The sequence below is a fragment of the Corvus cornix genome, chromosome 2 (genome assembly GCF_000738735.6).
Source record: "Corvus cornix cornix isolate S_Up_H32 chromosome 2, ASM73873v5, whole genome shotgun sequence".
Taxonomy (NCBI): domain Eukaryota; kingdom Metazoa; phylum Chordata; class Aves; order Passeriformes; family Corvidae; genus Corvus; species Corvus cornix.
This window is the reverse complement of record NC_046333.1, coordinates 114603893-114619244: the sequence shown is the minus strand read 5'-3', so window position 1 is coordinate 114619244 and position 15352 is coordinate 114603893. Positions and strand designations below refer to the sequence as shown.

At 36.6% G+C, this 15352-nt stretch overlaps 1 long non-coding RNA gene across 1 annotated transcript; it reads right to left on the bottom strand.

Moving 5' to 3' along the window:
* Positions 1-3627: 3627 nt before the first annotated feature.
* Positions 3628-10605, bottom strand: LOC109144794. Its single transcript, XR_005601506.1, has 3 exons — positions 10527-10605; positions 8444-8627; positions 3628-7844 (listed from the first exon to the last, which is right to left on the bottom strand). It is a non-coding gene; the product is annotated as an uncharacterized LOC109144794 (long non-coding RNA).
* Positions 10606-15352: the final 4747 nt, after the last annotated feature.

Below are 15352 nucleotides of genomic sequence, written 5' to 3'. Positions count from 1 at the left end.
TGGTAAGTATAAAATTGCCTTTAGGAAATTAGCTTTTACTGATATACACCCCAGATTTCAAGAAAAGACTGCAGCATGCATTACAGTATTCAAAGAGTGCTGAGCACACAAAAATCAAACTTTGGTAAGTGAAAAGCACACATGAAACTAATTTGACTAGTTATTTTGCATGTTATCACACAAGAGTCTTTTAATTACATTGTCACATAATGGTTCTTAAATAATACACGTTTGCTATGCAATCTCTGTTACAATGGTATAACTGTACTTTATTTCTACTCCTTTTGGAACCCTGTATTTTATTCTCATTACAATCCACATGATCTTTCTTGCCTGAGACTTGTAATACAAATTGCTTCTTTCTCAAGATATCTTTTAATAATTCAGTCAGCACCTATATATAATACAATATATTCAGTTAAGGTCCCTTTCAACCCAAACCATTCTATGATTCATTCTATGATTTCAGGATTACCTTGTGAGCAGAGAAGGTGTTTAATGATAAAGCTAATTTAGCTGCAAGTTTGTAGTTTATAACTAACAAGTTTTCAGCATTATCCTATTTCATATAATGGTTTGGGTTTGAAGGGACTTTAAAGATCATCCAGTTCCAATCCCCTGCTGGGCCAGGGACACGTTCCTCTTGACTAGGTTGTTCAAAGCCCCATCCAAACTGTCCTTGAACACTGCCAGGGATGGGACCTCCCCAACTTTTCTGCGGAATGATCTGTTGTTGCAGTGCCTTACCACCCTCACAGTAATTGGATTTTTTCCCTACCATCTAATCTAAACCTGCCCTCTGTCAGTTTGAAGCCATTTCTGCTTGTCCTATCACTACATGCCCTTGTAAAATGTCCCTCTCCAGCTTTCTTGTAGGCCCCTTTTGGTAGTGGAAGGTGCTATAAGGTTTCCCCAGAGGCTTCTTATAGTTATGTCTTCAATAAAATGGTTTAGTGTACACTTTAAGTTACTTTGAGTCTGTTTGACATATACAGGTCTAAAAGATGCCACAAACTTATAATGGAGGTTATAGAGTGAAAATGAGTGGCAGTGGGGGAGCAGCTGTGCTCCTAGAGCAGAAATCCTAACCTAAATTTCTTAGGCTGCAGGTGGGGTAAGAGAGTAACTCGAAGGTGTCAAATTTAAGAAGGAGAGGATAAAATGGAGGAGATCAAGGTCCAACATACAAAAAGGGCAGAAGGTGCCTCTGAGCAATGCAGGAGATATTTAAGACCATAAATGGCATCAGTATCACTGTACATCATCTTCAGAAGTCATGAGATCCTGCTTAAGGCTACTCCACTGCTTACAGATTTGAAAAGGTAACTGCTGGGACCAAGTGTCCCACATCCTCCCCTCCCTGCTCCATATGTGGGACAAATTTTCTGGTATATTTGCCCTGAACCACTTCACTAAAGGATAGAATGTGACAGAATTAGGAGCTGACCCATCTTCCAGGAAGAGTTCAGTAAATCTGACAGGTGTTCAGTTTGCCAGACAATTGGGGGGGGGGGACAACTTTATACTTTCTTTCCTATAGATTTACATTCTGTCTCTCCTCTCCTCTCCTCTCCTCTCCTCTCCTCTCCTCTCCTCTCCTCTCCTCTCCTCTCCTCTCCTCTCCTCTCCTCTCCTCTTCTCTTCTCTTCTCTCCTCTCCTTCTTTTGGTTGGTGGGTTGGTTGGGTTTTCTCTCTTTGGATTCAGCCGCCATTGCATTTGAGAGGGAAATAATATTCTTTTGTATTGATTTTCATGTTAACAATACCTCTCTGTTAAAAGAAAGGCAGTGCAATAGATGAACATTTAAACTTAAATTAAAGGCTATTTGATACTTGATAAGAAGAATGTCTTCTGGTTTGTTTCCTCACTTTAAAGATAACAAATGAAAGGGTTCCCAAATAGTAATAATAACAACAACAGAAACAAATTTCCTCTCTGTTAGACTGGCATAACTTCTGTGGAGCTGTATCAAGGCCAGAAGTGTTTGTATACACACAGTGTACAAACCAGCATGCATTCAGCAAGCCAGTGTTGTTACTAAACCTCAGAAATTATTAATTACAAAGTATAATTGAAGGACAAAAATGAGATCTCAGACATAAATACATATTTCATAAACCAAGTACATTCATTTCTCGTGTAAAGCTAATTTTTCTCTGAAGAGATTTTATTCATGTCTTACTTTTTCTCCACCTTTCTTTAAAGAAAACATTTTTATGGGTATCACCACTTTTCTTTGTTCTGAGTTACAACTTTTCCCCTTTTTTGCCCCTTAGAATCTTGGTCTACTTTAGGAATACTTTTTGTGTGTCTCTGTGTATGTCCTTCTGTTTTTTCACTGTAGATCATTGTCAACTCAGACCTAGATGTCCAGGAAGTAAGCTTCCAATCCTCTTATCTTTGCTCTAAAGTATTTTTCAGTTCTTCAGGTTCCTAACAATGATGTTTTTCCATCTCTTCTTTAGCTGTGTTGTACAGACTGCCCTTTCAAAAGACACTCAAACTTTTGCTTGTATATGTCTCATTTTGCCATTAGAATATTACTGTACTCTAGAGGTCTAATCAATTTTTGCATGTGTCCATTCAAAATTATTCCAAAATCTATTTTCCTTTGTTTGGCAGTACTTTTGGCAATTGCAGTTTAGTGCTTTAGTTTCTGCACTTTCTTTTAGTTCAGATCCTTCCTTCCTCCCTTCCTCCCTTCCTCCCTTCCTCCCTTCCTCCCTTCCTCCCTTCCTCCTTCCTTCCTTCCTTCCTTCCTTCCTTCCTTCCTTCCTTCCTTCCTTCCTTCCTTCCTTCCTTCCTTCCTTCCTTCCTTCCTTCCTTCCTTCCTTCCTTCCTTCCTTCCTTCCTTCCTTCCTTCCTTCCTTCCTTCCTTCCTTCCTTCCTTCCTTCCTTCCTTCCTTCCTTCCTTCCTTCCTTCCTTCCTTCCTTCCTTCCTTCCTTCCTTTTCTAACTACCTTCTATTATTTCTCTCCCAAAGGCACCAAGTGTCTTTTCCTGCACTGTGCTTCCCTCTGTCTAGATGTGTTTGACATAAAACTGGGTTGACCTGATGGAGAATCTGATGAACATTTATTTTCTCATTCACTCTCTCAGACAGTCTCACTACTGTGTCTTCCACACAACTGGCTTTAACTATTTTTCCGTGTTAAAACAGTGCCCTCAGGCACAGATGCATGTGAAATCAATTTCTTTAGGAGCATCGAGTAAGAACCATTCTGCAAAATGGTCATGGGTTTTAGGTATTTTCAATAGATTCATGTTTAAACTATACACACAGGTGTCAGTGGGAGTTGTAATATAGGCTGTATGTTTAACATTTATGCACTAAAATACTTAATTGTCTTTTTGCCCAACTAGCTTCATTCAAACAGACAGATGCCACTATATGCTCTGATACCTTTTTGTGAAGGGAGGATACATTTCAATTAGGACAATATTTCAGCAAATTAACATAAGCACAAATTGGAAATACATTAATAGATTGGTATACTGTTTAGAAAATTAATATTAAAATATTATATATTTTTAAAATATAAACAGCAATTGGTTTATTTAGCTTTAGATTATTTTATTTATAGGTCTTCATGTAGATTCATATAGAAACATTTTTCAAACTCTGGACTTTTAAAATCATGAAAGAAGGATGAATCAAGTATCTCCATATGTCAGCCCACTTTTGCACTTACAAATAATACTCTGGAAGGTTCCCTGGCTTCTGAAATTACTTTGCTTTATAACACCCTGATATTGATATGTGTACTTGGTACACCTCTGTCTCTTTTCTGTAGCATGCTAAGACTCATGTGAAAATGCCAACACACACACACCCACCACATGAAATCTCAAAGGAAAGAGACACAACATTGTGGGGTTCTTAGGTGCACACCTAAATTAAGGAAGACTATAAATCAGAGCAGTGGGAATGGTTATATACTTACTGTTTAGGCACATACTTACATTTTAGGCACATACCTAAATTTCATGGTGAATTGTGGCTTTAGTTTGTTTTATTATATTTCCAGAATGTCCAAACATTAGAAGCATATAAATATATTCAACTGTACATGATAGATAGATAGATAGATAGATAGATAGACTCCAATTCTAAGCAGACAGAGAATAGCCATGCTTTGAAGATAGCATAGGGATTTTTAAATTACCTATGAAAGAAGAAATTATTTATTTGGATTTTTTTAAAGATTTAACTCAGGATTTCTTAAATTTACATTTATTGTTTAGAAATGGATGTCAGTGACCTTTAAAGTTGCTTCATAGCTTGTATTTAAATATATCATCAAAGATAGACAAAAATATATAAGGAATGATAGCAGAAGACAGAGATATAGGAAGACATTAAGGAAGCAAGCTTGCAACCTTGTACAATGCTGACAACTCTTTTGCTGCTGTTGTGCATGCAAAAACCAACAAACTACCATGCATATCATATTTTATGATAAATGGGAAAAGCATTTATAGAATGCCTAAGGAAATATTAACATGACTTCTGACACTGTAAGATGTAATAAAGATTTTTTAAAAATTTGGAAAGTAAATTAAAAGTACCATTTTCTTTCCCCTTCTTGATTCACTGTTTAAAATGAATTTAAGTCAAACAAAAGAAAAAGGTTTAGCCACAGCACAGGAACTTATGACAATGCTTTGCACTGCTAAGTACAGAGGATTTTATGAACTTTTCCAGTCTACTGCCTTTCTTCATGGAGAAGTGAAAAGGACCATTTCAGACTGATAAGTGAGCAGAAGTTGTTTATATTTGCAAAGACATTTATAAATACTAACAATGAAAGACTAGATGGTATTCATTCAAGATGTTTAAAGGAACTCAAAGGAGCACTTGGTACTTCCTTTTTTCTTATCCTCATGCCATTTCCACAACTGACAAACTACAGGATGGATAGATGCAATACAGGTGCTCATATGTACTTGAAGGAATCCTTACTTTTGTATGATGAGTTTCAGAAAAACAGTACTTGGAATTTCTGGGGGAATATTAAATGGTCCAGTGAGCCAGTAAGAACATGATTATACTTTTTTCAAACCCTTAACATCAGCAGCAAAAGAAACTGAGACACTTAAGGGCTTAAAAGGGCAGAAATGTGTCATCTAGATCAACCTAATAACAGATATATAACAGCACACCAGGAGAGGTGGATGAGCAAAAATGTAGAGTTAACTAATACCGGAGGACCCTTAAGGGACATTTTCAGACTCAGTTTTGTCTAAGAGTCTATGATATGGTCTGTAGGGTAAATATTCTAGCACCCAACTTCGGGCTTTCTCTTCAGTGCAGAATCAAATGTTTAATCATAATAGCAGCAAAATTCTCTAGCCTGCCTTCTTCCACAGATCTTCAGAGTCAGGTTGCAACAGGGAGAGGCAGTAGAAGTCAAAACCTTCTCTCCACTACAGCCTTGCCTTCTCCAGCTGATTGAATTATCTCACTGCTCCTTCCAAGACTTCTTTGTGTGTCATATTCCTGGATTACTTGTTGACCCAGGCAGTCTCTTTTCCATGCTACATCTCTGTTCCCCATGGAAGCATCAGTAGTGTCAATATCTGCCCAGGCTCTCCATAGGCAGGGCAGGGTAGGGTGTTGGGAGGAAAAAAGCAGGGCAGCACCCTTGCTGTGTAGAAACAGCAGAGTGCGCATGAGGAGGCACCTTTGTAATGTCCCTATCTTTGGCCAGCAATTTTTCCAAAAATCATCCCACTGGCAAGGGACAGAGACCAAATGACTTCTGTGCCAAACACAGCACACATCACTGTATACCATGTGGAAGAGGCACGTTTGGGATTTGGCACTAGTCACAAGCTAAATATGCTAACTGGCATGTCTTCCAAGCAAGACCTGAGCAGAGGGTTATATGGTATTTCAGGTTTCCTTATCAAAGTGTGATCCCCTGGTATTGTGTGCTGCAAGCACCCATGATGCTCTTGAAATGAAGACCTCTGCAGTGCTGGTCCTGTTATTGAAAGGGTTAGAGAGTTGTGTACACGGCTCTGGATCCAGGGAAGCAAATCCAAAACCTGATTTAGACACTGTATAGGTAGAGAAAATAATTTTGAAGTATGGAAGGCAGCTGCAGAGGGAGGGTATCCACTGTAAGTGAAGAAAAACAGATTAGGAAGGCGTTATTTACACTTGATAAATCAGAAATGGCATCAAAGCAAGCTAGTATTACAAACTATTAATGAAACACATAATAATGAAACAAATCACATAATAGATCAAAATGGAGTGATTCAGCGTAATGAATACGGATACCAAGTAAGTGAACTGTGGGCTCTGGGGATACAATTTCAAATCCATTCCAGTGAGTGTGGTAGCAGTGTGAGCAGAAAAAAGAAAGAAGAATTTGAGTGTTCCATTGCTCACACTGACCACATCCACACTTTACATTAGTTGTCCTTTTGATGACATAGGTAGATAAAAATTATATTAAAAAATTATATTACCTACCAAGGCCAAATATATGCATTTATTATTTTTTTGTGTCAAAGTAACATGAGATCTCATCACCCATGCAGATGTCAGCCAACCATGCTAATTTCACAGAAGAGTGTGATTAAATAAACATTAAGCATATTAAAAAGACAGCCAGATAATATTCTATCAACAAAGATTATAAACTCTTTTAATTCTTATAATTATAGAAAGACCATTGGTGCTACAGAACATGGTTGTGTCTTAAGGGTAAAACAGGTCTAGAACTCAGATCTTCAGAAAGATTTTAGATTTTGGAGGTACAAAAGATGAGGTCTTTGATTAAGAGAGGGATGCCTTATAGAGCTTATATACAATATTAGTATTTTGATCACACACATGAAACTTCAGGTGGTGTGTGAATCCTGATTTAACTTCAGACGTGTCTGTATCCTAAACCTTTCCTGAGTCAATTCTGGCAATATCAAAGCCTACCAAATCAAACATTCATTTGTGCATTTATAGCTAAATACATTTATTTTAGTGTGCATTTGCAAAAATAATTGGTCTTCTTTTCTGTTTGACATGAAGGCATTCACACATGTAGCCTACTATTAGCTAAGGATAGGCACTGCAAAAATCATCAATCTGAGCAGGGAGCTGCCTAAGCCTGCCTAAGCTATTGCAGTGTTACTGATAACAGCCTCTCTTAAGAGACCCTTTGGATCTAAAGGTTCTCAGCTGAGGTTCTGGCTCAGCTACAAGATTTTACAATCAAATGCCAGTGAGAGGCTTACCGACACAGGGTGAACTTCTAAATAACAAGATCTTTATTACTCTCTGTTATGGTCTTAAGAGAAACAATATATAGTAAGGCTGAAGGGTTGTGCAGTTTGTTTGGAAAATGGTTTTGAGAAAATCTAAATTTTAATAAGTGTTGGAAATGACAAAAATAAAATAATCAAATTAATACATACTGACAGATTTGAAACGAGCTAAATTTAGCTTACCCACAAATCATTACTGAAAAGAAACTATTTGAGTATGTTACTACATATGTCTACCATTATGATTGCTCAGTTCAAGTCCACAGAGCCATGTTACAGATTTAAATTTCTGATATCTAAAGTTCTGTCATGCAAAGTTTTTGAGCATCTATAATAGGATCAGAATTCTGTGTTCACGTTAGACATGTTTAATTTACTGTGATGTTTTTAATACATTGTTTTGACTTTTCTTCACAATAATTACAATGCCTACAGAATTATAAAAGACAAGTAAATCAAATCAACATGAATTTGGAGAATCAACACGTGCAGAAAGAATCAGAAATCAAGCAGCTATGGATAAAGTTGCACTATGGTGAGGCTATCACTTTCATCTTCAGAAAGGCACCTAAAGGGAAAAACATAAAAACCTGTCACAGACACAGCACATATAAAACTTAAGAAACAGACAACTTGTGAGAGCCTGGTTCTTCACCTTTGATTTTCTAGGAAAGTTTTTACATTGGTTTATAGAGAAGCAGAAACCAACCTGAAGAAAATTGTGACTTTTAAAATTTTTGGTTTAGTACTCATCTATATGTAGTTTTAAAGTGTAATTAACTTTATGAATAAATGTATGAAATATACATTAATTTTATTTTTTGGTCATATAGGTAACTAGTAGATTGCTCCAAAGAATGACATAAAATCAGGATAATTTAGAGTAAGGAAACTGTTCTGTGATAGCAAGTTGCTGTCCTTGTAATTCATTCCAGGAATTCTCTCTTTTCCGTATCTCTGTTGGTTCACAAAATACTGAGTTGTATGACGGGCCCGATCCTCACTCTCTAAGAGCCTATGGAGATTTTACTGCTGATTATATGAGAAATAGGCCTGAGTCCAAAGTTCAGGTAGACTAATTTGAACTGGAACCATGGAGAGAGAAGTATTAATTTCCAAAGAGAGTTAAAAATCTTCTAATATTTTGGAAGGTTTATGAGAGTCTACCTGATGTGATATCCAGGAGGAGGGTGGTGTGGGAGGGATTCCCAGACAGTAAGTACAGCATCAATGTAGCTCACATCTGGAGTTGCTCCATTCAGCAGCTGGGAGATATGGCTGAATATAAACAGTTCCAGGCTGCAACACAACTGATTTTGGCAGCCAAACCTGCATGTGGAAGTCACAGAGCCTAGGAAAAGTGTGATGTGTAAGCTAGATAACAGGCATTTAAACGGGTTAGCAAAGGATTCGGGTTTCTCAGTGATTAATATCTTTTAGAGACATTATTTGCATCGGAGGAGTCTTTTAGTGAGAGAATGAGCCCATTCCCCATTCACTCAGTAGGCCGTGAGATGAGGAGCTCCATGAGGAGCTCCATGTCTCAGCTGGAAGAGGGCCATGAACTTAGAGTTTCCTCTATCTGAGGAGTACCCCATAGCCTCTGGGTCACTGAGTGCTCCAGGGTTAACCTCCTAAACTCTCCTACTACATGACTTCCATTTTGAGTAAGTAGGTGTACTTCAAGGTAGGCACATAGCTCTGCAGCCACCAAGGCCCCAGTTAAATGTCCTTGTCAGCAGCATGGAGAATCAATCTGTGCCATTCACTCCCCCACATCAATGATGTGACTCAAGTTTTTGTGTCAGTCTCTTATATACCTTTGTGCTTTTACTGTATGATTTTAAATAAAATTGAAAAAACCAAATTTCTGGGGAAAAAAATGTTTACTGCAATCTATCTTCTTCAAGAATCTTCCTCTGACTGATGTGGTCTGAGAACTCTTACAAGCAAAAGAGGTGAAGTGGCACCGATTGAAAACCCCATCATGGATTGTGTTGCACACCTGAGTGATATTGTGGTTTAAGAACTTTTCTTCATGCCCACTAACTTAAATTTAGATATCTAGAAGATTAGAGAGCATCTGAGCATGCATTTGGAGGAAGTTGAATAAAGGGAAGTTTAATGTTGCTGGAATAAGTTTAATGTTGTTGAGGTCAGTAACAGCCTCACATTCTCATGATTTAGACTGTAGAGTCTAACTGAGTATCCAAGAACTTTAAAAGTTACTTTTTTTGGGTACAGGAGCTGGGATTTGGTTCCCATTAATTGTCAAGTTTACAGAAATATAAAGGGAAAGGATAAAATTAAATATTCTTGGCTACCATTTCTGTTTTCAGATTACCAGGTAACATTCCTCTTTCTAGATACAGGAAACATACATTTTCACACTTCTGTGTTCTCCAGATGCATTAAAAAACTAATTTCCACTTGGGAGGACATGAATATGCTTGCATTAGTTATTTATTCTGAAGTTCTTCAAGGTGTGAACTATATATTGTAGTGAAGAGTCACGCCAAATACACCCTTCCATTTAATTTTCAATTTTTGAAGCTGTATTGTTTCAGTTTGATGCAGACTGAAGTACATCCTCTTTTTTTATATTAGAAGCCCTTTACCCCAGCAACCCAGAACCCAAATACATTTCTAAATTTAGATCATTATACTTCTACATTACATTATATAAAGTTTTGTGTTATCTTTATCCTATTTGCTGAATTTATCTTGGGCCCATATTAAGCAAACATTGAAACAGAAGGATTCTAATGTTTTAATATTGCCTGTGCTCAATAAAATACACAATTTTTTCCTCGAGTTTTGAATCTATGCTGCCTTATCCCAGCATCCTCCTTTCTGATTCCCTTCCATGCCTGTTTGCTTACCCCTGATATATTTGCCAGAGCTACTTATGCACTAATTCTTGTATAATGGTTCACCAGACACCTTCTACCTCTTGAAAATATGTATGAATACTGTCTCTTGGCAAAAGCATTAAATTATGTCTCTCCCTCCTACAATTATCCAGTTTTAATTGCTTGGAAAAATCTAGTGTCTTCCTCTACCAATTCTTCTGACAAGTTAGTTTCATGTTGGCCAAAGGGTTCAAAAGTCATTGGGGAGGGACTGATAGAAACATAACATTGTAAAAAAACCAAATCATTACTGTCTTAGAAAACCAGACAGAACCAACTGAGAAAGTTGTGAAAAAGAAAACAGCATGTGCAGAGTGATGATGGACTGATCTACTGACCTGTTACAGTTGAAGCAATGCACTGAATTCCTAGATCCATCTGTGATTTCCACTTTTTTCTAGAAACCAGGCACTTGCTGTAGAAGGAAAAGAAAGAGCAAATTTAATATAACCAAAACACAAATAGAGCCTAAGAAAGGTTTCTAATTTCATTTCCCAAACCCCGTGTGGTTCAGTACTTCCAAATATATTCAACATCAATAATAAAACTGAAACACAGATGATTCAAATTGCTACCAACTTCTCTCAGTTTTACAGGGAAGGTCTTTGATGTTTTTGTCAGAAAATGTAATGGAAGATTTTTGTTACAGCTTAACTTATTTTTCTATATTGGATAGAACAGGCAGTAAGACAAATGAAACAGAGTGCATGGTAATATTAAATACATTCTTGAAAACCCATTTTGCCCTTTGTGGTACTTGGAAATGCACTCAAAATGCACCCCTAGTGGGCATTCTACTACTCTTTTCTAATTAATATATTGATATGGCTGTAAACCAAGTGGTGAAACTGAATGCTCCTCATATCCCTATTTTTCCAACAGTCATGATTCAAAATAGCATTTTCATTTAGGCCAACAGTCATATTTGTTTCAGCTTTAAGAAGATATTAAATATTCCACTTTAATCTCCTATTTTGCTGTGTGAAGAAATACCTTCATTCTTGTGATATAGAATTTTATTTCATAGAATATTTAGATATTAATATTTTGAAACCAAAACTTTATTTTGTATATACAATATATGTGCTGGTATCTTTATCTGTGTTTGCCAATGCAAATACTTAATGACAACATTTTAAAACTAATTAGGATCATACTGCTAGTAGCTGACAACCTTTTGGCATTCTTTGCGTGTCCTAGAGATAAAGAACTACATCCTAACTAATTATTTTGGTTTTCAAATATTTGGACAAAGTACTAAGTAGGCTAAAACCAATAAAAATATTTTTATTTGCAAGTAGGCTAGAATTGTAATATAAAAATGTTTGCAAATTGTGTCAGTTTGGATAAAATTTAAAGGTACATCAATGTTTCTTGTTTTTCCATGACATTTTCAAAAAAATAGGTGGGCTAAGTAGGCCATGAAGGTGTCTAGGTATTCCACCTTCAATTCGCAAGATTCATTTATTGATATTGTGAAGTACTTTTGAAACTCTTTTAATGAAATCTTATGAATGGTTTAATATATCATAGACTCTACTTGGAATAGATGACCTTTCATGAAATCTCTAAATCAGAGTCAAGATTATCAGCAATAAAATTTTACAGTCTCTCAAATTTACACGGCACTTTACAAAAGAATAGAAAGGCAAGTTTGCTCTCTTGAGAAGATTAAAATCTGATGCTTCATCCTTTATTGACAAAACTCCAGCAGACCTCACTGAAATCTCCAGGTATGGAGAAATCTAGAGGTAGCTAGGAAATATTAGCAAATAGATGAAACATCTCAAAGAGGTGTAACATTTGAGGAAGCTTGTGGGGATAACAGCTGATGTAACAGAAGACACTTGGAGGTGATTTCAGAGAAATAAAGGTAGTCGTGTCTGAGATGAATCAACACACACCAGCTGTGCTAGGAAGGCACTATTAGTGGCTATGTGATGTTGATCAGGACACAGAGAGGAAAAATAACAACTTTGTTGATAGTTCAGGACCCAGGAAATAAAAGTTCCACCTATTATTTCCCCTGAAGTCTTCTGTGCAACTCTCAGAGTATTGAAAGTCTGTCAGTGTGGATTTCCCCTCCCAGATCACATCTAAGCTGAACTGTGTGTGTGTGTAGCAGTTATCACAAATAAGTTGAAAATCAGCAGGACAATCTTGTTCATAATAGATATTTCAACAGGTTTGGTGTTTTTTCTGTCTGAGTTTTCAACACCATGAAATATACAGCATGACTGGATAGTTAGGGGAAAAAAAAGCTGTTCAACCTTTTCCAAATAGGAATTGCTATTTGCAGAATTTTTCTTGGTTCATCCTAGAAATGATAAACCCTTTGCCACTTTATTATGCCTCATGAACTTAGATTAATCAGATTTTATTAAACCTAAACCTGTTTCTTTGAGATGGGTTAAGCAAACTTCACCTGACTAGAGTATCTTAATACAATCAGACCTTTTTCACTCAAGTTATATGTTCCCTGCAAATTCAGTTTATGTATTTGTAGATCTCTATATATCTGTATATATCTTGATAACTGTATATCCCTAGGGGTTTTTAGCACTATTAAATGTAAGGTCAAAAGATTATATGCCCTAATCTCCTGTTTTATTTTTATGTAAAATTCAGGGTTTAGAGGTTAGCGTACACAGAAACACTTTCCATCATCATGTGTGGCTATGTACTATAGCCACATTCTAACTTAACATCAAGCCAGGACCTGGTGCACACTTGTGTTCTCAGACTTTCACAAGAGGAAGAGATCTATGTGTGTGAGAGGGAGCTACAGCATGCCTTGACCAGAGTCCCCAAATTTGCTCAAATCAAAGTTTAGCCTGCAGTTTGAAAATTCAATCCTGTTTTGAGACATCTAATAACTATTTTGGCTGAGCAATGCTTGGAGGATAAAACTATCTGAGGTTTATGTTAACTAGATCTCTGTTAGAAAAAAAATCACGGCATAGTCAAGGGAAATGTGATAGAGGGTGTGAAAGCAAGGGCAATGAAGCTGATCTCATCTGTACACAGATTTGTATTAGCCAGCTGTAGCACTAGTGTGACTTCAAACACCTTTCCAAATGTCAGGCATATCCTTAAGCAGAAGACATTTGCAAGGCTATTGAACACAGAATACTTACCTAATCCTTTCCCATCGTGGCCAATTTCAACTGAACATAGGCTGCTTAACTTTTTTGTCTTAATCTTGAATGTATCAACCTTTATTATTAAAATACAGTTATCAAAAATATTATACCAATGTTTGGAAGCTTACAAATTTGTCCAGGTCAGTTCTGGGACCAATTCAAGTGTAATAGTAGAAATCCAGAATAAGTGAACCCCTAATGTGGTTTATTTTCCTTACCGAAGATGTGTGGCATAGGTCCTCTTCTACTAGATATCAGTTTAAACACAAAAGATTCACTTTTCAACTTATAGTATGACAATCCCTACCCCTTTCTTGACTTTCATCTACCATAAAAACATTTTTGGTCTCGTGAATTCTCAACTGATATAGTCTTCTAAAATGTTTTTAGTATATGATACATAAATAAAAATTCAGGAACATTAAAGTTAAAGGCTTTTACTACATTAACCATTATTCCTCTCAAATATGATATACTTTAATTCAAAATATTACATTGTTTCATATTTCAGATTTTTTAAAAGAGATGCTTTTTTCCTAAGACCTTTTTTCATCACTAGCTACCCATCGACTTATCTGGATTGCTGACGGGATTTCTATGTATCTACTCTTCTTTTTTGAACGGTAATGACACCTCCTGTGTAGTACCAGGCAAAAGGAAGTACTGCTCAAGACACTTTTTTATTTGCTCCTTGTGCCTGTAGGTAACTAGATTTATTTTCCTCCTCAGTAGGGAAGACAATTCATGGGTAAATATCTTTATCTCACAGATATCCTGGCTGAAGAAACTTAGACCAACTCCAGGGAAAAAGATGTTTAATATTGCTGGAGATAATGAGGTAGATCTCCTAAGGAATATATTTTCACTGGAGTTCTAATTATTTAGTCATTACCTTTCAGTAAATCCACATGAGAAAGTTACAGAGAATATATATATATTTCTTTTTTCCTTAAGGGTAACCATCATTGTACTCCATTGCAGGGGTGGTGACCAAATGGAGCAATTCCTTCGCCAGAGCAATATGTTTATTAAATTAGGAGAACATCCAGCCAAGGTACTAGGACATCATGCAGAGAATCTGCATTCTTATGCAAACATCTGTATCTGAACTAAGGGTCTCTGAATAACAGCCTAAAGCATGATGGATATCAGAATCAGGCTGATGTGTATGGTTCCATTTTATCTGGTTATAGGCTTATACATTCAGGGAGGCTCACAGCACCAGTTTCCATGGCAAGGTAAAATGATGGGATGTAAGAGACTGATGTGTTCTCATGAACAATATTCAAAGTTTGCACAACAGCACGGGATAGTTCACATACAGAAGAGACAGAAGAGCAACCGAGACAGCTAGATACAATAGAAGTAAAATGCCCCTTTGGCTACTCCGGTGAAAAGGCAAAATGCATGGAGAGCCGAGACTATACCTCTTGTAATGATGTGGAAAACATAATAAATGCCTCAAGTTTTCTAAAGAACTTGCATAGATTTAATATTTGCTTTTCCAGTACAGAAATGAACACAACCCATAAAACCTGTGTACTCACCTTTCCTCTTCCAAAGGGGTTTTGATGCTCCAGTGACTGCGAGAGTTGAAATACCTCAGATTTGTCCTCATTCCCAAATAAAATATATACATTGGCATCAGTCCCTGCTCCCCTTTTGTCACATGTGGACACTTTAATAGTATACTCTGTCAAATTTTTTACTTGACTTCCTTCTTTATTCAAGTTGCTATCTATGTCATTCATTTGTTTCTCTCCTCTAATAACAAAAGATCCTGGGATTTCTCTCTGTATTTCAGGCTTATTTGCACTCACAGAAAATTCTCTGAAAAACAGAACCACATATGTTTTTGTGGTAAGTAAATAATATATTAGATGGAAAAAATCCTATGAATTTATGTGGAACAGTTAAAGATGGGCATATTTTTAAAATATCTACTGACAGAATCATTCTATGGCAGTTACTTTGATTCAGTGTCTGCTCAGTGTTTTCAACTATTATGCTCTAAAAAACCA